The sequence below is a fragment of the Rhinolophus ferrumequinum genome, chromosome 9 (genome assembly GCF_004115265.2).
Source record: "Rhinolophus ferrumequinum isolate MPI-CBG mRhiFer1 chromosome 9, mRhiFer1_v1.p, whole genome shotgun sequence".
Classification (NCBI taxonomy): domain Eukaryota; kingdom Metazoa; phylum Chordata; class Mammalia; order Chiroptera; family Rhinolophidae; genus Rhinolophus; species Rhinolophus ferrumequinum.
Window position 1 is genome coordinate 784,398 of NC_046292.1, and position 24,824 is coordinate 809,221.

The 24,824-nt window shown below is 55.8% G+C and overlaps 1 protein-coding gene across 4 annotated transcripts in view; it reads right to left on the bottom strand.

Annotated features, from left to right (window-relative positions):
- Nucleotides 1–7,898, bottom strand: part of GNB1 (G protein subunit beta 1) — a 67,446-nt gene extending 59,548 nt beyond the window's left edge. For 2 of the 4 annotated variants that reach the window (XM_033113680.1, XM_033113681.1), the window contains exon 1: nt 5,565–5,755. The gene's annotated coding sequence lies outside the window, so the exon portion shown is untranslated. Of the gene's footprint in view, nt 1–5,564; nt 5,756–7,410; nt 7,536–7,806 lie in introns of those variants that run through there. The other 2 variants (XM_033113682.1, XM_033113683.1) reach the window with 2 other exon arrangements.
- Nucleotides 7,899–24,824: the final 16,926 nt, after the last annotated feature.

The window sequence follows — 24,824 nt, forward strand, 5'->3', positions numbered from 1 at the left end:
CCTCTCGGCACCCCTTTCTCACCAGTCTCCAGCCCTTGAGAACATCCGGCCCTGGAGGAGCCATGCTCTCTGGGTGCTGGAGAGACCGGGCTGCACACGAAAGACACTCACCCACCGCCTCAGTCCAAACACGCTTTCCTTCCCCTCCACCGGCCTGCCAGGCAGGCTCCAACTGGGGGACCCTTCAGATCTCAACTTAAACTCTTCCTGAGAAGCCATCGCTAAACTACAATAGGTCGGCAGGCCTCGCGGCTCTGGGCCTGCCGTCAGGCTCCCGACTAAACTATCCCCTCAGTAGGGCCCTGGGCAACGCCCGGTCTACCACCACTTACAGCCTCGACACATGGCAGAGAAAGTGCTGGGTAAGCATTTGTTAAACAAATCCCAGTGATGGCATTTATGAAAATATATGAAAAACATTTCATTATACTGTCACTAGTTGATAAATCAAGGGATGCCAAAAAAAGTTTTGTGAAATCAAAAATATTCAGCATCATAAAGGAGAAGGTGAAATCTCTAAAAAATAAACAATGACTTGACCCATCTTCCTAATGAATTAGAGGGTCAAAATTACCCTACACTGGTAAAGAAAGCCTTTCGAGCAAAGAAAGACTGAACAAAGACTCAGGAGAAAGTGAGGTAGCGAATCAGTGACGGGGTGGGACGCACAACCACAGCTGTCATGTCCATTCCACACCCTAAACATTCCTTTGGAATCACAAGGAAAAAAGAAACAAGTCTCTCCGTGGGCTGTCGCCTTGTAACACGATTTGACTTTATCACAGTTCAAGAGGTGTTTGCAAAGCGAGGCCCCAGGCACAGAACACAGAACGGTGACGCCTGCCAGGGCACTAAGGACAGGGCGCATCTCAGAGCCTCCTGCAAGCGTGAACCCGCGGGAAGCCCGAGCCCCGAGAAGAAGGTTCTGCTCCGCGGGCCTTACAGGTGAGGAAACACACCTAGCCGTCACGAACACATCCCACCCGGCAAGTCAAGGTTCAGAGCCAGCCGGGCCCTAACGCCACACGCGAGTTCATCTCTCTCCATCCCAAGAATTCAGGAGGTGTTTCAAGTTCCTCCGACAATTTTTTGGAAACCTACTGTAGAGGCTTTAACACTCTCTTGGCTAATTATTACAGAAAGCGTCCAGAATTTTTTTAAAGCTTTATAAATCCAACACATGGACTGGTAGTTAAGAAAATCTGTAATCCTCATTGGGAATAAATTTTATAATTGTCATAGGACTGAGTCAGGAAACACACAGTTACACACAGGTAAACAAGGGTATGTTCAACCAATGCCCTTACTACGCCAGTCTGGGCAAGGTAAATAGTAAACACACAGCATTTTCCTCCTTGATAAAATGCATTATTAAGGTTGGGGCAGCTAACTATTAAATTATAGTAACCTTTTAGCAAAGGCAATATAGGTGTAACTGAATAATCTCTTAAGAATTACCTTAGATAATCTTGACTTGGTCTTTAAAATCATTTCGTTCTTTAGAAATGGCTTTTCCCCAGAATTTTAATGTAATAAGTCAACCAAGGAAATACTCACCTAAGTCTTTAAAAAAAGAAGAAGAAGAAAACAACATTGTTCTAGCAAACAGGAAGCTTTTCTATCACTGGAAGCCAGCAGGAATTTGCATCGACCCCTGTGACTCCTGCCGGCAGACGCCACACAAGAAGAGGGCTGAAAGGTCTGAAAAGCTCTTAGCGCTGCACGAGTCCACTGGCCAATTCAAATGCCTACAGACGGCCTCTATTTCTTAAATGAGAGTTCTGGAACAAATCTCCAGCTTTAAAAAGAAGGACTCCATTCCTTCTCCAGAACAGTCAGTGTGATGTTTCATTATTCAATATGTACACATTCTCCACAAATATTTCGACTGTTTTTCTTCCAATAATGTCGCATTTAATTTTGTTAATTACTTCTCTGATCAAGTTTCCATTTAAATTTGTTTGTAACCCCTCATTCTATGTTCACTAAGCCAAACACTTAACTACTTAATTTCTCTAACTACTCTGATCACTGAATGCAAACCTGAAATCAGAATTTACACCACGATTAAAAAGTTCTAAAATTCGCTGTTCAATGCCTTACTAGACTTATGCTAAATAGGGGTTTCAAAATAAAATGGCATGCCATATGGTCAAGCCCAGATAATAAAACTGAGACTATCTATTACCAAATCCACTAATGCTAAAAGCCAAAGTCCAGCACACAGTAAGAATTTAATCCAATTTAGAGACCAACATGAGCCAAATCTTTTGGGCAGAGAAAAAAACAATCTAATGAAGAAACTATAATAAATGCCAATACTGCATATCTAAAATAAAATCAATGTTATTTATTCAAGTATTAACTAAAAAGCCAGCTGATGGTAAGTAACTCTACAGACATCCTAAACACCTTTCTCAAAGCTATTTGTAGAAATATAACTTTTCCAATCAAACCGGTAGATAACAGATAGAAATCAAAGTCTTTAGGCATGAAAAAATTTTTCTTGAAAAGAGGTTTTACTCTTTAAAACAAGATAATACATTATTCTGCAGCCTTTTCGCAGTCTTTTTAATCTCTTTTGAGATTAAAATTAAATCTGAGGAGATTTACTTCTAACCCCCCAAAATCAGAAATCAGTCAAGATGTCCAACAAAGAGAACTCTTTAAGGTATCATTAAAGGACATTCTGTTTAGTCCTTATCTGCTGTCAGACAGCGTACAAGAGGAATTGTTTTTTCATCTGGTGGGTCTTCATTTAAGGTGTCAATTCAAATACAGCCAATACTGTTGTAAAAACTAGGAATAGTGTCTGATGGGTATTCCAGACTTATCGGGGCGATCACCTCATAAATTATGTAAATGCCTAACCACTACATTGTACACCTGAAACTAATAGGAGATCCTCTTGAATGTCGATTGTAATTTAAAAACGATACAGTCACAGGATATAAGGTATGGGGAATGTGGTCAACGACACTGTAATAGCTAGTAAGGTGTCAGATGAGTAGTAGCAGACTCACTGGGGTGATCCCTTAGCGAGATGTGTAAATGTCTAATCACTATGTTGTTTTGTACACGTGAAACTAATTTTTAAAAAGTGTCAATTCAGAGTCAAAACTGCAGGGTGGACCATTTCCTGTATAAGCACACTCCTGAACCATTCCAGCAGATGAAATGCAGCCCTTACCCTGGCCCCTGAGCAAGGGAGAGAGCCACAGGCCACGATCATAAAACTTAACTTTGGCTTTCCTAAACTCTCACCTGAGAAAAACTTGTAGCACTTACAGGGCCTGTGAAACCAGAAGCACCTAACTAAGGGTAGGCAGGCGTCTCAGGAATGACCGAGGCCTGGCAACCCGGCCTCACACGCACAGCAGCCGGGAATCTCCCCCCCACAGGATCCTGACAGGAGAGCCTCCCACCTTCCACTCCACCCACTTCTGGGCAGCCCCAACTGTTAAGAGTTCGCTCAAGCCAAAAGCTATCACCCAGTTCTGCTGTGCCGGAGGCGCTCAGACCTAGTTCCACGTTGGTGGCTCCAGCTCTGTCCCCAGCTACACACCCAGTATTCGAAAGGAAGGAAAAAAGGAAGTGCCTGTTTACTTTCTTTTTGCAATATATACCTTCCGGAAGAATCCAAAATAGACCCTATCTATCTCAATAGAATGCAAACTAAAATGTTACTTTCAAATAAAGAATCCTCCACCTACGCAAAAAAAAAAGTCTACAGCTTCAAACTAGAAAACAAAGAAGTCATATAGAAATACTAGCACTGTTAGTGCTCTCAAGACTTAATCCAGTACCTAGAGTTGAAAGGAACTTCCCACAAAGCTAACACTTCCATTGATTTACTTATTATAAACAATAACCTACATATTTTCTTAGTTAATAATCACTCTTAAGTGACTCTTAATCATCAAATACTTGAGATCACTGTGCTATCAGATAGGCAGCAAAATGAAAATACAAAAAAACCACCACACCCCCCAAACCGAAGCCACAGGCTAACATGCCTGTTTCTGTACAAACACAGTAATGCACCTTTGACTGCCAGTGTCCACCAACTCGCTCCCCAAGATAAAACTCCTGCAAGGCCGTTTTCCTTCAGGAAATCAACCTCAATGCTAACGGAGAAGCCTCCGTAAAGAGGCCTCAGGCAGACAGGGATAAGGCTCCTTGCGCGTGCTGTGCAACGTAAAGAACATTGGAAACGCGTGAATACATTTTGAATCAACTATCAATTCGGAAGGGAAAACACAGGAGGCTTCTCCCAAGTCCAGTGGCTGAGCCACCACCGGGTGGAAGGTGCAGCACAGCTCCTCCCCCACCCTCACCCGCTGCCACCGAAAAGCCCGCAAGGGCCGAAGGAGGACACCCAACTCTCGTGTTGTTTCCTCCCTCTTCCCCATCCTGCTCCTTCTAAATAACGCACACTGAGCCCGAAACACCGTCGGGGCGCAGGAGAGGGTCGGGGAGCGCGCGGCGCTGACAAAGGCGGCGGCGGCAGACGCGCCATCTTGTCGCCGGGCCTGGCCTCCGGGCCATTCATTGGGGCTCGGGGGGCGCGGGGACCCCGGCCCGGCCTTACCCGCGGGCGCTTCCCAGTCCACCTCCCCGTCCACTTGCCCCCACGCAGGATCCGCACCGCGCGAGTGAGAAAACGAGAAAAGGCTCGCAAAGGGGCTGCCTCTTACTTTTCGATAAAAAACGAAAATAGCCCAGAATCGTTGTTTTGATCCTCCCAGCAGTTTTTTGTGTCTGCCTTACACCCACCCCCCAGTGTCCACCGGCTGGCCCCCGCTGGCCAGGCCCCCGCTTCCTCATTTCATCGCCCCCCTTCTTCCTCGTGTCGTTACCAAACCCTAACTTCAAAGTCGCCAGAAAAGGGGCACCTAAAACACGACGTCCTCCCGAGCAAAGGACGAGCACCCACACCCACTGCAGAACCCGCGCTGCCTTTGTTCTCGCGGCCCCGCCGGCCCGCCGCGCGGGAGGGGAGGGGCCCCGGCCTGCAGACCCCGGCCCCGCGCACAGCCCCGCGGAGGCCGCGCCGATTCCTGACCCAAGGCTCGGGACCTCGGACCCCACCCCGGGACACGGCCCAGACCCCGACTCAGTATTCAGGATCTCGGACCCCGACCCAGGGCCCGGGACACGGACCGCAGACCCCGACCCAGAACCTCGACCCCCGACCAGGACCCCAATCCCGGACCCAAAACGCCGACCGCGGACCGCATTACCCGGACGGCAAGGCTGGACCCAGGACCCCAGGCCCCGGCCCCGGAGCCCAAACCCCGAACCCCGGACCTGAGACGCTGGACCGCGGACCTCTGCCCGGACCCGAACCCCGGCCGACGCCCGCAGCGTCCCCGCCCCGCGGACCCCACCCGGGTGGGGCAGGAAGACGCGGCCCGGCGCCGGGGTGGGGGCGGGGCGGCCCGGGAGGGCGACCCCGGCGGGGGACGTGGGCAGGGGCCGCGACACGGGAGCAGGGCCGGGGTCCGGACAGCGGGGCGGGGGTAGGGCAAGGGCCGCCGCGCTCACCTCGGCGCTCGTCCTACCTGACGCGCCCGCACCCCGCAGCCTCAGCCGCCTCGGCCGCCGCTCCGGGAGGTGGTCGCGCTCGGGCCGCTCCGCGGGCGCTGCGGCAGGTGCGCCGGCGAGGCTCGGTCCGGTCCCGCGGCGGCTGCTCCACTCCGCGCCCGCGCCCGCCGCCGCCTCCTCCGTCCGCCCTCAGACGCCTCCAGCCATCGGGATGGGCGCGGCGGCCCCTGCCCGCAGCCTCGGGAAACCCCACGGCCGCGTCACCGCGCACGCCGCGCGCACGCACGGCCCGGCCGCGGCCCCGGCGCGCGCGCTCACGCGTGCTTCCTCCCTGCGCCGGCTCCGCGCGCGTGCGCGAGACACTTAAAGGGGCCGCACCGCGCACTCGGGGACCAGCCTCTGGAGCCCACCAAGCCTGGTCCGCCCGTCGCCTGCGCGGAGCTCCGCGCCCCAGGGATTGGGCCTCGCGCTGGCATGCGCCTACCCACTGCCGACAGGCTCGGTTGCCAAGCAGGCAGACGTGGGTGGAGGCCTCAGGGCGGGAGCCAGGACCCTCCCCACCCCGCACCGGCACCCCGAACCCGCGCCCATACACGCATACCACACCCCGCATCGGACTCTGTACCCCGCATTTGGCATCCTCACCCAGCACACGCCCACGCCCACGCCCTGGCTGACCCTCAGGCCTGTGGGTTCCAAGGAGCTGACCGATTCCTCCGTCTAAGGCGGCGGCCCAGCGGGGCCCGCTCTGGAGGAGCTCGGCCTCCAGGACGCCGGGCTTCTGCCTGCCCGCAGAGTGGACCCCCCTGCCCCCGCCGACAGGGCCAGTCCTCCTCCGAGGTACTCCGGAGGCTCGTGTGAACTCGGGCAGGTGTGGGCAGTGTGGCCTCTGGTGGTCCTGTGGGGAATGGCCACCAGGGCAGGGAGGTGTGATGTGACCACGGAGCAGAGAGTCAGGAGGGAGAGTCGGCCAACCCCTGCAAATGCAAATGCGGCTGACAAGTCAGCGGGGCACCTGAGGATTGAGACCCCAGGTGGGCAAGGGAGAGGTGAAGAGGGGTCTGCCATTTGCAGCCTGTAGTTTTCCTGTGCACAGAAACCTTGGGTGTCAGCAGAATGAGCCTTCCACCCACCACCTCCCGTCTTTGTCTTCCCAGCTGACTTCTGGCTCCCAGTTCCAACAATAACCCACTCCCCCATCTACGTTACAAGGGCCTGCGGCCCCCTCCAAGTCAGTCCCTGGCCCCCACCCTCCCTGTGCTGCCCTTTCCAGACCAAATCCAGGTCACTTCTCCAGGCCTGCACCACTTGGCTAACAGAGACTGAAGAGCCTACCAGCGACATACCTGTCCCCTTACACAGGGCCACAATCTCAAGGGGCTGTCACTCCCTCTGTGCCCAACCTGTTTCCTGTGAGTGTGTGTCTAGGGTGGCCCTCCACTCCAGCACAGAGCCCATATCTTCCCGCCCAGGTGACGGCTGAACACCTGCCTCCCTCCTCCCACCCCACTGGTCCTTCCTTCCAGCACACAAACATGTTCCATCATTGTTGGAGCCCTTCCTCAATTCCTGGCATAGGATGCTCCAGACTCTTCTTAGGCCCTCCCTGTCCCAACCCTGAATTCAGCCATTTCTCCAAGGAGCTCTGGTTCCATTCAGCAGGGGAGGTGTTTAGGAGCCAGGATCCAGCCTCTGGGGGGGGGGGGCTCACTGCTACCAGGGTGTCATTACCTCTACTCCCTGCCAGTGGACAGAGCTAGGGAACATATATATGTACAAGCACACACACACACAAACTACCCCCAGGTAACCAAGCTCCCATGCTCACAACACCCCACCCCCTCACCGCATGTGGGCTCTGACCTCTGTTGGGACAGCGCAGGCCCCACCTCCGCAGGGACATCCACCTTGATAAGCTGAGTAAGACGGTCAACTGCTTCACTCCTGCTTAAAACCACTGGCAGTTCCCACGGCCCCTGTCCCGAACCTGCAGGCTCCTCTGCTCCTTAAACCATGGGCCACCATGTTCTGGGAGAAAGGGGTGAGGAAGGAGGGGAAGGAGGAGGAAGCGGAAAGAAGGGGGAAGATGGGAATGGGGGTGGAGGCAGAGCAAAAGGAAGTGGGGGGGAGTGGTCTCTGTGGAGATCTCCATGCAGCTGTGGGGACGGCAGGAGGCCTGGGGGACACTCAGGACCCCCACCCTGCCATCCTGGGTCCTGCACATGGACCTGTCCCCACCGCCATCCCGCTCAAGCTCACCACCGTGTACGCCAGGGCTGCAGGACAAGGCCACACATCAGGACACTGGACCACTGTTCACCCCAGCTGTCCAAAGTTTTCGGGTGCAGCGCTGGTGCCCCAGCTAATCTCTAGGTCTTCAGGGTGTGGCAGGGCCTGGCCTGGAACTTGCCCTGTGGTCCTTTATGTGTTTATTATGGGCAGGGTGTGGAGGGGCAGAGTGGAGAGGAAGGCAGGAGGGGAGGGGCAGGGGCTCTGGTCGGATTCCCAGATCCTCTATGCAGCCTGGGGCCCCTTCCCCTGTGGTGTGCACAGGCCGAAGGGTCCAAGGCTCCTCCCCATTCCCAGGCCCATTCCCGGGCAGCTGGGCCCTCCGACCTTGGGGACACATGCCCTGGGGCTTGGTGACCTCTCAGGAGCCCACAGGAGCTTCCAGCCTGCAGCCAGCACCCTTTGGACCTCAGGGATCTGAAGGACGCTGTGGGGACCCTGCTCTCCCTACCCCCCACCTCTTCTGCCCAGGGCTCCTGCAGCTTTGGGCCCCCACCTGCTGCCCAGACCCCTCCTCCGTGGGCCATGAATCCAGGCCTTCAGCGGATCTGCTGCCCCAGAAGGGAGAGTTCTGCCCAGTTGGCCAGGAATCCAGGCTTCTGATTTCCCAGCCACACGGCCTCCCTCTGGAGATAAGTGGCTTAGAGATCGGCCTGTGGTCCTGAGTCCACAGCCACACCATCTCAGCTGGGCGGCTGCAGGACGGAACAGGGCCCAGGATGAAGGAGGCTGCTGGGTGCCTGGCTGAGGGCCAGGCCTTAGCTGAAACCCGGGGAGCACAAATGCATAATTCACGTGCCCCCCACCCCCACCCACCACCCATCTGCTCTTTAGCAGGAATTGGTCTGATGGATAACTAGGTCTTTTCAAATCTGAATTATTGGAAGTCTGTGCACGTGACCAGGACCTGCGCCCACGGGCTGTGCCCCAGGCCTGGCTTTGAAGGGTCTCGGCCGTGGGGGGGCTCCCATGAGGGCATCCTGGTCCTGCAGAGCACTGTCTGTTTCTCCACCAAGCGGCCATCCTGTCTTTGCTTCCAGTAAGTGAGACAGGAGGAGCCCCAGAGGACAGAGGACAGGACAAGGGAGGGAGAGGGTGCAGAATGTAGGTAATCCAGAAGAAGCATTAATTAGATCCCGCAGGCTTCCAGAGGCAGGGTTTGGGGACAAAACGGGGTCAGGAGAGTGAGGAGGCCCGCCCCCCAGTCCTTCTCTCAGCAGAGACACCGAGGGAGCGCCCAGTGGGTATGCGTCCGCCCTGACAGGGGACAGGTCTGCTGAGGGGCATGGGGAGAGCGGGTGGACAGCTGTCTGTGGGGTGGTCAGTGGGGAGGTGGCATTGGAGTAGAGCCCCTGGCATAGCAGACAGTGAGGGAGCTTGCTGTGTGGGCGCCAAATGGAAAGGGGGCGGGTGAGCTCAGAGCCCAGGGAGGGGTCAAGGCCTCCAGGTGGGTGTGGCCAGTGAGGTCACCGCTATCATGCCTGCCCCAGGAGGCTAGCATGGCAGGCAGAGTGGGCCTCATCGGCCCTCATGGGCCTTGGAGAGGGTGCTGGCTGTAGCCCCTGGCTGCCAGCAGACCTGAAAGAATCCCTGGACCCCTCTCCCTGTGCAGTGGAAGCAGCCCCTCTCTCTCCCAGGGCATGGCTCACCCTTTGTCCCCAAGGCCCCCACCATGCCTCTCATGACCTGCCCTCTGAGCCTGTCACCCTCCTGGTCACCCACCTTTGGTCATGAACCAGACATCCCTCCTGAGAGGCAGTGGGGAACCAGGAAGTGCCAAATGAGAGCTGGCGGAGAGGCAAACACAGAGGGGGGCAGTCCATTCAGGGGGCATGTCTCTCCCTGCCCCAGACTTGGAGCAGACACCTAGGGAAGTCCCAGGTGGCCTTTCTGCCGCTCCCAGCGGGGGCTGTCCCAGGTGGACTGAGACTATGGGGGTTGTGCTCACGGTAGCTCGCCATCAGCTCCAGCAAAGGCCTGTGCTGCCTTCCCAGGAGACACTTCACAGGAAACGTGTCACAGGAGAGCCCACCTTCCCCTGGGGGGGGGTCCTGTTGGCTACACCCACTCTCACTACAGAACCTGGGCTGCGCTTGTGGAGATGGGAAGCTTGGCTCCATCTGATGGCTCTGGGAGCCACAGACAAACCAAACGAGGGGCTTTTCAACATCATCATTCATGGAGTGACATTTTTGGTAGAGAACACAAACCTCTCTAACAGAGAAAGACGCAACCATGAGCGGGAAACACGGTGTTCCCAGAAACATGCACCCACAGCTATGCATAAAACACACACATGTGGGTTGAATCAATCAGGACTCAGGGTCACAGGGAGCAGAAGCTTCAACTGGCTTATGTGAAAAGAGGCAATCGACTGACTCAGGGAGTGAGCCCATGGGCAGATGTCTGGGCTTCAGGCATGGCTGGATCCAGGCGTTCACAGAGGCTGTCTTCCCCAGGTGGGGAAATGGCTATGGGGGCCCGCCTTCTGATCACCCCCAGCTTAGTAGCCACAGTGCTCCAAAGCCTCTGAGGTGTCCGTATGTTGGCCCCAGGAAGGCTCTGAAGGCCTCACTCAGTTTTCGTGTGGCCCTGGAGGCAGGGAATGGAGGGGCCACAGTGACTGGCCCTGTTGGGACAGTACCAGCAACCAGAGCACCAGCAAGGGCTGTCACTAGGAGGACAAGGGCGGTGGGACCAGGAGGATCACAGGTATCGCCCTGCCTGTTGCCTGAAAGCAGGATGTGGCCAATAGCTGAGCTGCTTACAAACAAAGCCTCTGTTGGCTGTTGGGTTCCAGGCTCACACAAGCCCAGGTTCCCGCTCCTGCTGGCTGAGGGGCTGCCCAGCCTCTGGCCTGCTCACTCCTGAAACCGGATGCTGGGGGCAGAGCCCGGAGGCACAGGCTGCGCAGGCTCTGAGCTCCCCCCTCTGCTCTGCCCCCAGCACTCCCCCAGCAGCCTGTTGGGGGGGCCTCCTCCTAGGGTGGGGACATCAAGGGTGCCCCAAGGGGCCGTCAGTGCTCCCACCCACCCCGGCCCCCAGCCCCATTTCCTGTCTGGGCCTGGGCGGCTCCCTTGGCAGGGAGGCCACATTGTCGTCCACCAGCTGCTGGCAGAAGGTCCACAGCCAGCCCCTCCCCGCCCTGGAGGGCAGCCAGCCCGAGGTGCATCCGGTCCGAGGCTGCTGTGGACACTGCAGAGAAAATGTGATGCAGACCCTCGGAGACCCCAGAGAGACAGTGGGTCAGACAGGGGCACAGGAAGACCCTGACACCCACACAGAGACCAGAGAGGGGAGCCCAGGCAGGCAGCAGAGATGAGGGGACCAGGAGGCCTTAGTGCCCAGAGTGGCAGGGGGCTGGAGAGGGAGCCCGGTGGGCAGGAACTAGGGGACAATGAGGAGGGCTGCCCCAGAGCCCTTGGGGCTCTGAGCCCTGGAGACCCCTCCTGGGCCCCCCACCCTGTTCCCGGCCGGCCATGTCAAGCCTCCTATCCTCACTGCCATCTTCGGGGCAATAGCAATGGAAGGGGGTTGCTCTCAGGGCCACTGGGCCCACCCAACTCCAGTTCCCCTCGTGTCCCCCTGCCAGGGCCCTGCCTGGGGGAGGGGTGCCCTGCTGTTCTGGGGACTCATCCGCCCCCCCCCCCCCGCTGATGGCGTCCTGGGAGTCAGCCGCACGAGCACCTTCCGGGTAAACAGCTTGCACCTGTGGCACCCCACGCAGGAGGAGGGCAGGCCATGCAGCCCCTGGGATGCCTGCTAAGGGACTGCAGAAGGGTGCCACCGGCAAAGCCTTCCTGAGCTCACTGCGCCGTCGGGCTTGGCCAGGTAAGGGGCAGCCCAAAGATGGACCCAGAACCTGAACTATGTGTCCTGGAACTGCCCTCTCAGCCCAGGAAGCTGGCCTGAGGTCACCTGATATGAAGATGCCATGCGGGGCCACTCCCAGCTGGAGGACAGCCATGGAGCAGCCCGCCCTGGAAGCAGAGGCGGCAGGGCACAGCCAGGACAGTGGCAGGAAGGGAGGGACGTGGATCCTTAAAGCCCCTCCCACTCCGAGACCACTTACGGGGTGCCACAGCAGCCTGCCACACACGTCGCACCACATATGGCCACGTGATGCCACACCAGTTATATCTGCCACACCGTGGACCCTGGGTGTTGACACTGGTGACCTGGCCCCTGGGGTGGCCGGCAGTAAGGGCCCTTTCCTCTGGGCCTGCATCCTGATCACTGTCCTGAATGCTTCTTGGACCTGCAGGGACTGTCATCTCCAACAGAAAGTCCCCACCATAGTGCCCCTCCTGTGAAGGGGCAGAGACTCAGCCCTGTGACCTGAGCCCCAATGTCCCCACCCCAGCTCCGCTCAGCCCAGGACACCCCACATCCCCCTAACCACCAGGGGCCTCAGCAGCACTCCCAGTGACTCACTGGTTCCCTGCACGGGGTTCTGCCTCATCAGCTACTTTTTGTTTTCAGCTGTGGTAAACTGTCCCATTTAAACCCCTTTCATGTGGACAGTTTAGTGGTATTTACACATTCACGTAATTGTGCAGCCATCCCCCATGGCTAGTCCCACATTTGCATCGCCTCCAAGGAGGCTCTGTCCCCATGAAGCCGTCAGTCCGCGTCCCAGGCACCCACCAATTCGCTTTCTGTCTCCATGAATTTGCCTGTTCTGGGTATTTCATATAAGCCGGATCGGAGGATGGGTGACCGTGTGTGTCTGGCTTCCCACTCAGCACCATGTTTTCCCGGTTCGTCCAAGGGTAGTGAGTGTCAGAGCTCCACTCCTTTGCGGGGGCTGAGTGTCACCCCACCGTGTGGATGGACCACACTATGTGTACCCACTCATCCGTCGAGGGACTTCTGGGCTCTTTCCACCCTCCGGCGATTGTGATCAGAGCCACTACAAATGTCGGCGTACAGCTTTTGTTGGGACATCTGTTTTCAGTTCTTTCGGGAATTTACTTAGGAGTGGAGTTGTGGGCTCATATGGTAACTCTAACCTGATGGACGGCCCGCCAGACGGTTTCCACACCGCTGCACTGTTATGCCTGGCGGCAGTCTCCGCACGCTTGCCTGCCGACGCTTGTTAGGACCTGCCTTTTCGATTCCTGCCACCGCAGTAGGTGTGAGGTGGAACCGCACTGTGGTTTGGTTTGCGTTCGCCTAGTGTCGAGTGATGCTGAGTATCTTCTCATGGGCGTGTGGGCCATTTGTGTGTCTTCGGAGGAATGTCTCCTCAAATCCTTTGCCTAGTCTTCAACTGGTTTTGCATTGTGGTTGTTGTGGAGCTGTGAGAGTTCTTTGTGTATTCTGGACACTAGACCCTTGTCAGAGATGTGATTTGCAAACATTTTCCTCCCGTTCTGTCAGTTGTTTTTTCCACTCTCTTGATAGTGTCCTTTGATGTGCAAATGTTTTTAATTTTGAAGTCCAATTTCTCTCTTTTTTCTTTTTGTTGCTTGTGTTTTTGGGGTTCCATCTAAGAAGCCGTTGTCAAATCTAAGTTTATGAAGATTTACTCCTATGTTTTCTTCTAAGAGTTTTATAATTTTAAGTTTCTTCTTCAATTTAGGTCTCTGATCCATTTTGAGTTATTTGGTGTGAGGTAGGGGTTCAAGTTCATTCTTTTGCGTGTGGATGTCCAATTGTCCCAGCACCATATGTTGAAAAGACTGCTTTCCCCATTGAATGGCCTTAGCACGCTTGTTGGAAATCATTGGACTGTAGACATGAGGGTTTATTTTGGTGCTCTCCGTTCTGTTCCACTGGTCTGTATGTCTGTCTTTATGCCAGGACCACACTAATTTGATTACTGTAGCTTTGTAGTAAGTTTTTAAATCAGGAAGTGTGACGTCTCCAGCTTTGTTCTTCTTATTCAAGATTGCTTTAGCTATTTGGGGTCCCTTGTGATTCCATATGAATTTGAGGAAAGACTTTTCTTTCTCTGCATGAAAAAAAAAAAGACCATTGGTATTTTTCAACTACTTCTAAAAAAAAATAATAACCTTGGAGAGGAGGTGCCCACGGGTGACACGTCAGTGGTGGCCACAGGTGACTGGTGGGGGCAGTCAGCGGGCTTAGGCCTGTGGCAGTGAAGAGGGCAGGTCCTGTGGGGCAGTGATGGGAACCATCGAGGGGTCTGAGCATGGGTGTTGTGTGGAGGGTGGCACTGTGTGCTGGGCAGGGTGGACAGGGCCACCTAGACTGGAGTGAGAGAGCTTGTGATGACAGCATGGAGGAGGCAGAAGTGACGCCAGCATAGGTGGTGTGGGGATCTCTTTGCCTGGAGGGAACTCTGCACCAATCCCGCTGGGCCCCCTTACTTCCGTTCAGCACCCGGAGACACTGTTCAACCTAGAGAGGGTGGGCCGGGGCCCTCGCCCTGGGTCTCTTGCTTCCTCTCCCCACTTCCAGGGCCGAGGCACTTGACCTGGATCTTCCTGCCTGCCAAGCCTGTCTTCCGTCAGGCCAGCTGCCCCTTGCCCCATGGATGACTCCAGCCTGTCAGGCCGATGGACCTGCCCTTGGACCCCCATGTAGGACCCCTGACTAGGACCTTCTGAAGCAGAGGTGGGCATGTCTGCGGTTGGGTGTGGGCTGGGTGAGTGGGGACAGCTCTCCCACCCTCACCTACCCTCAGCCAGCAGGCTCTGCTCCAAGTCGGGGGGCACTTTCCACTCAGGCTGAGTACCCCCGCATGTGCCCTGGGGCCGCAATCACCCTCTGCAGGGCCACCCAGACGCCAGTGCCCCTGTAGCACCCCTAGCCCCCAGCGCCCAGGGCTTCAGTCCTGCAAGTCCCTGCAGTGGGATCTGGATCTCGAAGGTGAAGGCCAGGCTTGCCTCATCTCAAGAGTGCCGCCAGGGCCTCAGGGCTGTTTGTCACAATCCAGTCCCTGAGTCCCAGCCCACTTGCCACCTAGGAGGTGATGCAAGGTGTACCTGGAAGGGGTAACAAGAGGCGGGGGGAGGGGAGGGCACAGAGCCAGGGGGCCTAGAGCAAGGTGGAATCAGAGGATGCCAGCCTCAGAGGTCCAGGGGCACGGGGCTGAAGGTGACAGAAGAAGCAGTGGGTTGGGACCCCAAGTAGCAAAGGTGCTGGGTGGAGCCAGAGGCACCCCCAGGCCCCGGGGCTGTCTCTCCTGGGGTGGCTGAGCCTGTAGGCGCTGGGTGTTTTGGAAACCAGCCAGTGTGCCAGGGGCCCTGGAGCTCTCACTGTGACGCCCGTCTGGCACAGCTGTGCCTACTGAGTTCCCCTGGGCATCTGCCCAGCTTCCCTGCCCAGGCCTACCCTGGCATCCCCTTGGGGAGTGGCTCAGCCTACCGGATCAGAATTCTAAGGGCCTGTGTGTCCTGTCTCACTGCCCCTCCAACAGCCCCTGGTGGCTACGGGGATCGGGCTCTGGGTGGGGACCGAGGTGCCCGACCTCTGAGACCATGGGGAGGAAGCCCCAAAGATGGTGCAGGGTGAGGGGCTGTGGGTCAACCCTGTCTGGGCACTACCTGGGGCACCGCTGAGGCCAGGGCCATGTGGGCCCCACCCCCGATGCCTGGTCCTGCCCCCCAGCTCAGGGGTGCTGTCCCCAAGGCCAGGCTCCACGGAGAGGATGGGCAGGCAGTGGCCCTTGTCAAGGGCCTTTACCGTCTCAAGCCTCAGTTTCCCCTCTGTGCAGAAAGGACCCCCAGGCTCCGCTCCCCTCTGGCTGCCGGGCCCAGGGGAGCTCGGTCCACAGAGGTCTGAGGCTCTTGAATGTGTTTAAAACCTCTTTTAGGCTTTGGACAAAATGACTTTACTGTTGTCACGTTCAAACAAGACTGAAGAGAATAAGGCAGAGTCCCCAGAACATGAGAGCCCCCAAGCCCTGCGGAAAGCAAGGGACACGGCCCAGAGCTGCTGAGCGTCAGCTACGAGCCCCAGGGGCCTGGACCAAGAAGGAACCCCACCAAGTCACAAGAAGCAGGTCAGGGCCGCAGGCCAGGCCCCTGAACAGGCGGGCAGTGTGAACGGGGTCCGCCTGGGGAGGCGGGTGATTCCCTGGGGCCAGTGAGGGTCGGCCCCCAGCCCCACTAGCCGCCCCCGCGGCGGGCTGGGCTGTCGTCCGCCTTACAGGACAATGAAAGGGCTATTTATGCCTGTTTTTGTCCTAGCAAATGTAAGGACCCAAAAATGAATTTTCAAGGGCAGGTTTTGAAACGATTTACGGAGAATGGCCGGAGCAGACGACCCCGGAAAAAGACCCCGCCCAGCTCCAACCCAGGGGGGGCCTACCCTGGACGCCACAGACCCGGAACCGCTGCCCGGAGGCCCGGCCCGCCCCTTCCCGTCCCGGCTCCCGGCGGCCCGCGAGCGCCGCCTGGTGCAGACGCGTGGAGTGGCCAGCCGGCGCGCCGCTTCCGGGCCTGGTCCGACAAACGGGGAGGAGGCGGGGCGAAGGGGCGGGGCGAAGCGGGTCTGGGGCGGGGCGGGGCCGGGCGGGGAGCGAGAGAAGCCCCCTCCCCGGTGGGCGGGGTCTGGCACTGCCCAGGAAGACCCCTTTGGCTGCGGTGATTTGCAACTAGACAAGGCTGCGTTTTCACTAGAACTATCTGTAGTTTTCAGGGCTGGGAACCCGCAGCTCCCCTCCACCCCACCCACTCCCTGAGCAGAAACAACCCTTTACAACTCTTTTAGCTGTTTCCTCTGCTCTTGATTGGTTTAGAATCAATCGAAATCTTGGCAGTCAGAGAAGGTGGTCAGTTTGATGCTGGTCTTTAGTGTTGAGATTTTTTTTGTGGTTCAATAAATGATCGATTTTTAGACCAATCCAGTGGTGCTTGTAAATGATATTCTGAGGCTGCGACCCCAGAGCCAGCGTGCGCGTGGAGAGCGGGTGCAGAGGGGCTAGCAATGCCCGCGACACACTCCCAAGGAAGGAGCCTGTAGGTCCCAGGGGTCCCTGCAGACCCGTCCTACCAGCCTGGCTTTCACCAAATTCCACTTTCCGTGTCCTCACGTTTGAGGTTGCATCTTGTGCAACCACAGCGTCACAGGCTTGTTTGAATCCAACCTCACAATCTGCCGGTTTCGGGTGATTGTTTTAAATGGCATTGTTTTGATTATTGACGCATTTGGATTTTTAAAGAATAAACTTTGTATTTAGAATAGTTTTAGATTTACCGAAAAGTTGCTAAGAGAGTAGAGAGAGTTCCATACATTTCACACTCAGCTTCCTCTGTTAGGCACATCTTACATTAGCAGATTAATCAACTAACAATTAACCAACCAACACTGACACTTCCTCACTGGAGTTTGTCTTCAGATTGCCTTAGTTTTTACCGAATACCCTTTTTCTGTTCCAGGAACCCCCAGTAAATTCAGTTGTTAGGGCCCTGGGGCTCCACTGGGCTGTGACAGTGTCCGACCTTCCTTGTTTCTTTCTGATGACCTTGACAGTTTCGAGGGGTGCCTGTCAGATATTTTGTATCTGTTGGGATTTGTCTGGGGTTTTCTGATGGTTCGATCTGATGGGTTTCAGGGAAGAGCACAGAGGTTCAGTGCCCTTCTCATCTCCTCATATAAGGGGCGCCTGCTGTCAACGTGACTCATCACTGTGATGGTGGCCTTGGTCACCTGCCAGCATCAGGCCTCTTTTTTTCTTCCTTTCCATACTCCACACTTTGGAAGGACGTCACTATTTGTCACCCACAGTTAAGGAGTGGGGGGTTGTGCTCCCCTTCCTCAAGGGTGGAATATCAATGTACATTATATGGAATTCTTCTCTGTGGGAGATTTGACTCTTCTCCCCCATTTATTTAGTCACTTATATCAATATGGATTCATAGATTATTTTTGTTGTGTTGTTAAATATACATAACATAAAATTTATCATCCTAACCATTTTCAAGCGTGCATTTTGGTGGCAGAAAGCATACTCACCATGTTGTGTGGCCATCATCACCACCATCTCCAAACTGGAACTGTCCCCATGAAACACCAATTCCTCATTTCTCTCCCACCCCAGCCCCTGGCACTGCCATCTACCTTCTGTCTCTGTGGGTTTGGCTCCTCACGAGGCCTCATGAGTGGAGTCACACGGTATCTGTCCTTTTGTGTCTGGCTCATTTCATGGGGCATCATATCCTCCAGGTCCATCCACACTGCGTCAGGTGTCAGAATCGCCTTTTTTTCTAAAGCTGGATGATAACAATTCCATTTCATTGTATGTTGTATTAGGGCTCTCCACAGAAAAAGAACCAATTACATACACATGAAATTTATATTATATACATACATGGAATATAACTATACATATATATATGACGCCCACCTGCAATGACCAAGCCACCTTCTCCACTCAGCCTGCAGGTTCAAACCCTCATGTCTTCCAGAGACACCCTCACAGACACACTGGAAATGTTGTTACCCAGCCATCGGGGCACCGGAGGCCCAGTCACGTTGACACATAATATTAACCATCGTACAGACCACATTTGGTTATCCTTGTAACCCCGGGTGGACAGTAGGGCTGTTTCTACATTTTGGCTACTGTGAGTAATGCTGCCATGAACACCTGTGTATAAATACCTGTCTGTATCCCTGTTTTCGGTCCTGTGGGGTAAACACCCACGAGTGGGATTGCTGGGTAACATGGTCACTGTCATGCGGGGTGTCATGCAGGGTCTCTGGTCCCGACCTCACATCAGAATGCAGGATATGGTGAGGCCAAAAAGGAATACCAACAGAGCCATTAAGATAGGGGAGTCATACCACTGTATTCTCTTGGGTGGCTGGTTGGAGACACAGGGAGCAAACATCCGCCAGTACCCCAACAAGGGCTCTTCCTGCACCCCAGTCTCTCTGGTGGCCAGCTGAGACACAGGAAGTAGGATCCACACGATCTGCAATCCACCATCCGCTTTTCTGCCTGCCAACCAACCAACCAACGCAGTCACGGCAGTTATATCAGTGGCTAATTGGCTAATTGATTACAGCTGATGGCCGTCTACTACCCGAGCCAGCACCTTTCCATGTGAGGCTGAGAGCCTGGAAACTGCTCTCTGGGATCTGTCCCTACTCCACCCCTCCAGAGTCTTGCCTCACAATCTACGCAACAAGCGTCTTCTGCGAGGGGCCCTGTGTCAGGAACGCAGCTCACGAGAAAAAGTTTCAATCCAGTTCAAGTAATGTCCTGGGGGTGTCCCTCGAAGTCCACCTACTTTCTGGGCACAGCCAGAGCTCCCAGGGCACCACCAGTCTTTCTGGGCACAGCCAGACTTCCTGGGCACAGCCAGGGTTCCCACAAACAAGACTGCAGTCTGCGCCAGTGTCAACTAGGGCCCAAACCCTCTGCACATTAGAAGGGACCAATGTATGGACAGTTCCACGTGGGGCCTCTGGTCCCAACTCGTCCCCTCTGACCTGGTACCTTGGACCCACCCCTTATCAAGCTGAAAGGAGTCAGCCTCAAGCAGCCGCATGAAGTCCTAGAGGGACATAGGTCGCACTTTCGCAGACTTCTCCTTTAGGCTTCGCCGGAATTGCTGTTCTGGATGCAACTGTTTCCAGAGTTCCAACAAGAGTGCGTTGGGTTGTCGGTTTATTTTTTCCTGATCGACCCCTGCTGCCACGAGATCACGCCACATCTGTGCGCGTGTTACTCTCTGAGGCCCGCAACCTCATCCCCTTACTCTTGATTTGGGCTTCCAGGTCTGGACTTCTCGGACCTCCTGTCTTACCTTCCTTTGCCTCCGGCTTTCAACATCTCCTAGGGTGGCCAAGGTGATGGTAACTTCATGGATCCGCTGCCCCACATAAGGTGTAAGAATGGCAACCAAGGATCCAAAAGCACTTGCAGGGGCAGTATCCCAAACCAGATCTCTCATGCTGGCTGTAAAATGTTCGTCATCTGGCCCCCACATTAGGGGTGAACATGGCATGTCTCATACCCGTTTCACGGATGATTTGAGTAAGTTCCATATACGACTGCCATTTACTCAGTTTCTGGCAGCTCGCCAGCCTGTCCCCATACTGTGCATACCGCAGCAGTGAGCCACTCCATTAGAGTGTGGTTGCCCTGGTCTTGGGCCAACCTATGGCAGTTCTGTAACCTTTGTTGCAGGGACGGATGCCCCACCATGAAAGCTAGCTTTTCCCTTTTGCTTGGGGAGCAGAGAATGCTGTCTTCTCCCTCATCCCATAAATGTAGGAGACTGGCTCTGCAGGGCTCTGTACCGCCTCCCCAGCTCCTGCAACTCAGTGGGAGTGTAAGGGGTGTAGGTTGTGAACTCAGTCACAGCTGGGTTGCTGGCAGCAACGCCCCGGGGGCCCAAAGGTTGCTCATGCTTTACCTTTTGCTTCAAGATGGGCCAGGTGTGGGGGTTGGGAGCTACATTGTCTCCACTCGCTTCCTCCGCCTCTGCCTCAGAGTCTCCTCTGTGGGGCCCCTCTTCTAACAGGCGGACCCAAGCTTCCAACACCTCTCACCTGGTCCCGCACCTGGGCTGTTCCAGCAAGCGCTTCCTCAGAGTTGCGATGCACCACAGTGAGAACCTCCTCCAACTGACAGTCCCGAGCTTCCAGCGCCTCCCCCCGGGGCTGCTGGTCCTCCATGTTACAATGCAAGGCAGTGAGGAACATCTAGCCCACATGGCTGGCTGTACCCTTCGCCTCCTCCTGCAACCGCTCAGCCAGAACCTGCAGGGCCCTCTCCACGCTGGCCAGTGAGCCATCCATGTCTTCCCACCCCTGCTCAGGGGTCCAACTTCTGAGAACAGTGGCTACCAGGTACCACACACTGTGTGGGGGCCACATGTCCTCCTGCCCAGAGTCAGACTCCATTCCTACCCGGCTGGAATCCTGCTCGCTGCGCCAGGCATCCGATTGGGTGGAGGCCTCAGAGCAAGATGTCCGCAACCCTCGGAGCCTAAGGCAGCAGCAGATCACCAAAAGGAAGGCTACGCCTTCTATGGCCAAGAGGGTGGTGTGCCATCTGGAGGCGTGAGTCTCCCAGGCTGACCGGCCTACCGTTCCCGGCGCCGCTCCTCATGGGCCTTCTGAAGCTGAGCTTTCATACGTATAAACTGCTCCATTACCCCTCTGGGCATTCTGGCCGGTGCCGTACTCTGCTCCCTGTGCCATATGTCACACGGGGTGTCATGTGGGGTCTCTGGTCGCACTCCCCACAGAAGAACGCAGGGTATGGTGAGGCCAAAAAGGAACACCAACGGAGCCATAGATAGGGGACCCATACCACTATATTCTCGCTGGCGGCTGGGTTGGAGACACAGGGAGCAAATATCCGCCAGTACCCCAACAAGGGGTCTTCCTGCACCCCAGTCTCACTGACGGCCGGCTGAGACACAGGAAGTAGGATCCATGCGATCCGCAATCTGCCATCCACTTTTCTGCCTGCCAACCAACCAACCAACCAATGCAGTCACGGCAGTTTTATTAGTGGCTAATTGGCCAACTGGTGACAGCTGATGGCCAACCAGTCACAGCTGATGGCCATCTACTACCCAAGCCAGCACCTTTCCACGTGAGGCCGAGACTGGAAACTGCTCTCTGGGACTATGTCCCCACAGTCACTCTCTGTTTAATTCTTTGAGGAGCCTCCATGCTGGTGGCTGCTCCATTTTACCTCCCGCCGACAGGGCACCTGGTTCCCAATTCCCAAGTCCTCGCCAGCACTTGCTTTCTGCCTGTTTGATAGGAGCCATCCTCGTGGGTGTGAAATGACATCTCATCGTGGTTTTGATTTGCATTTCTCAAATGATTAGTGACGCTGAGTATATTTTTGTGTGCTTATGGACCATCTGTATGTTTTCTTTGGAGAAATGTCTGTTCAAGTCCTTTACCCATTTTTGAACCGGGTTGTTTGTTTTTCTTGTTGTTGAGCTGTAGGAGTTCTTCAGATCCTGGATGTTAATCCCTTAGCAGACACACGGTTTGCAAATGTTTTCTCCCGTGCTATGGGTGCCTTTTCACTGTGGATGATGTGCTTTGAAGCTCGATGGGTATTCATTTTTTGCTTTGGTTATAACCCAATACTCAGAGGTCTATTTTGTTCCTTGCATTGTTCCAGCTTGGGGTTCAGTCCTGGGGCTGGGTTTGCTTCCTTTCATTGTGTTACTTTCTGCTTTCTAGTTACGCTGCTTTTCTTATGCACTTTTCTCCTTTTGTGTATTCTATCAGGTTCATCAGTTTCTTTATTCTTTTTTTTGCGCCGCAGATGTGGAAGTTGTACAGCCTATTTCTACTAGTTTTGTGCTGACCCTAGAGTCTCACATTATGTCCTAACCTCAGTCACTAGCTCTGCCATCCCCTGAACAGGCCTGGGTTCTGACACTGCACCCCTTCCAATTGCACAGTGCTGGTCCCAGGTTTGGGTTACTTTGTTTTCACACGCCTTCTCCAGGCTGGGCTCCCCCGATTCAGACCCTGAGATAAGGACTGACAACCTGGACTCAAGACTAAGATACAGGGAGTTAGGAAAGCAAAGGGGCAGTCCTGGGCTAAGCAGGTGACACAGGGGGCACTGGGCTCAGTCCACTGGGGACCTGGGGAGACCATGACACAGGTACAGTGCTGTCCCCTCGGGTGAGGCGGATGGCTGCGTGCCACCCAGGTTGCCAGTCTCAGACAGTGGCCTGCTCTGTGTTGGCGGAGGAAGCCTCAGGCAGAAGCTGCGGGGGGGAAGAGGGAGGGGCTCTGAGGCCCCGCCCAGTCTGTGCAGAGTCCCATGCCCCTGTCATGCTCCAGCCCTCAGTGTGGCTTGGGCCCACACACGCTATTGGCTCCTGCCTACACAGCCCACCAGGTTCCTTCCAGGTGGGGGAACCTGAGGGGGACAACTGTGACTGCGGGTGGGGGCAAGTCCTCTGCATTGTATTCCAGCTGGGGTGGGAGTGTGGGGAGCAGCTTTTCACAGGGTAGAGGTGAGCAAAACCTGCAGGCACAGAAAGTTAGGAATCTGGGCTCAAAACCCAGGGAACACCCACCTGGACACCCACCACGTGCTGGGTCCCCCCTTTCCTCCCATCCTTGACAGTCAGCTCCTCTGTTATTTTTTCCCCCTTCTTCCGCCTCCCCACACCCCCTCCGGTTCAAGCTGCTGTTTCTCAATCTAGTTGTATAGGACACAGCTCCCTGGCCCGTGCTGGTATTATGAGCCTTGTGCTCCCCCCTCCCCACACTGAGGCAGTCGGTCACTGGCTGAATCAGCCACTCACAGCAGCCCACGGCAGCTCACGCCTGCTGCGGGCCACACACGGCAGCCCAGCTCCAGGGAGAGCCGTTGTTCACAATCTTAGCTGTAGAGGGCGCAGCTCACTGGCCCGTGTGGGAATCGAATTGGCGACCTTGGCGTTAGGAGCACGGCGCTGCAACCGCCTGAGCCACCGGGCTGGCCAGCTTCTCTTCGTCCGGGGCTTGGGCCTCCGATTCTCTTCCCTCCACTGCAGCAACCTCACCGGTGCTCACAGCCACCCCCCACATCACCCCCACTCACCCATTTCACCCCACACCCCCCCCACTCATTCCACACTCAGCCATACCACACCCACGCACATCAAACCCACTCACACCCACATCACACCAACTCACATCAAACGCACATTCAGACCCACTCAGACTCACCCACATCACACCCACACCCCTCACTTTCAGGTGTCCATGCTGGCCCTTCTCTGAGTAATATTTTATGCAAATTTCACCACTGTAATCAATCAATATATGAAAAAACCTCCACAGCAGCAATGTCTGGACTAGCTCTGAACAACGTCTGGGTGCCTCCCGAAAGTGACTCTGTCGTCAGGCCCTGGGGACTCCCGCCCCAGCTGTGTTCTTCACATTGTGGTTTGGCCTTTGGGATGTGAGGAGCTTCATTGAATTGGCGTTTTCCTTCCCATTCCTGTTATTGTTTGGGATTTTCAAGGGAAAGGAATGGGAAAGTCTTTTTTCACCACTGAGAGCCTGAAGCGAGGGCCACAGAGCAGCCAGGATGAAGACAGGGGACCCAGAGCCACTGCTCATCCAGCCCCACTGGTCCCACCGGCGGCTGCTGCCTGATGCAGCCATCCTGTCCCCCTCAGCACAAATGTTGCAGCCTCAGCAGCTGGCCTGGGCCTCAATGGAAAGCGTCCTGGTGGCTTCGGATATTCTGGAGGCTGGAGCCAGCTGAGCTGGCAGGGGACGTGGCATATCTCACCTGCTCACATTCATCATGCGGTCACAGGGCAGGTGTGTGTGTGTGTGTGTGTGTGTGTGTGTGTGTGTGTGTGAGAGAGAGAGAGAGAGAGAGAGAGAGAGAGAGAGAGAGAGACTCTGGGGCCATGCCGGGGGGTGAGGTGGATTGGGTAGGGGCCTGTCTCTGACTATTCCTGGAGGCAAGAGCTGGAGGGGGATGAAAGACCCCCCTCACGGGGCTTGTGCTCACTGCTGGTGGCGGGGAGCATGAGGCCTGGGTCCCCGTGCTGGGAGCCCAAGTGCTGCCCCAGGTGGGGGTGGGGGTGGGTGCGTGTGTCTGAGGGCTGAGCACACGCATGCAGGTGTGCATGCTGCTGTGGTTTCACTAAACAGCCTGGCCCACAGCTCCCTAGGGAGCCAGCTTTGCTGTTCTGCGTGGACGGGAGGTCACATTTCCCCGAGAAGCCTCAGAATAGCCCCGACTGCCCTGAGGAAGCCTCGCCTGGCCTCCTGTTGGCCAGTCCCGCCCCGGTCCTGTCTGTCCTGCCCCCTTGCCCCAGCATGTGCAGCTGTCTCTTCTCGGACTGCGAACCCCCAGCCCCTTCAGCACAGGGTGGCCCGAGGGGCCCCGATGCATGTGTGTCCTCACCTGTCTTTGGAGAATGCCTGCGAGGGGCTGGCACCGGGCTGGGTGCTGGGCCCACGCGGATGTGAGGGCATCACCTGACCAGGGTGGGCATCCAACAAGAACCCTCACAAATAAGTGGTGACAGCCTGTGTGGGGGTGCTACTGCACAAGGCAGGAGGAGGGT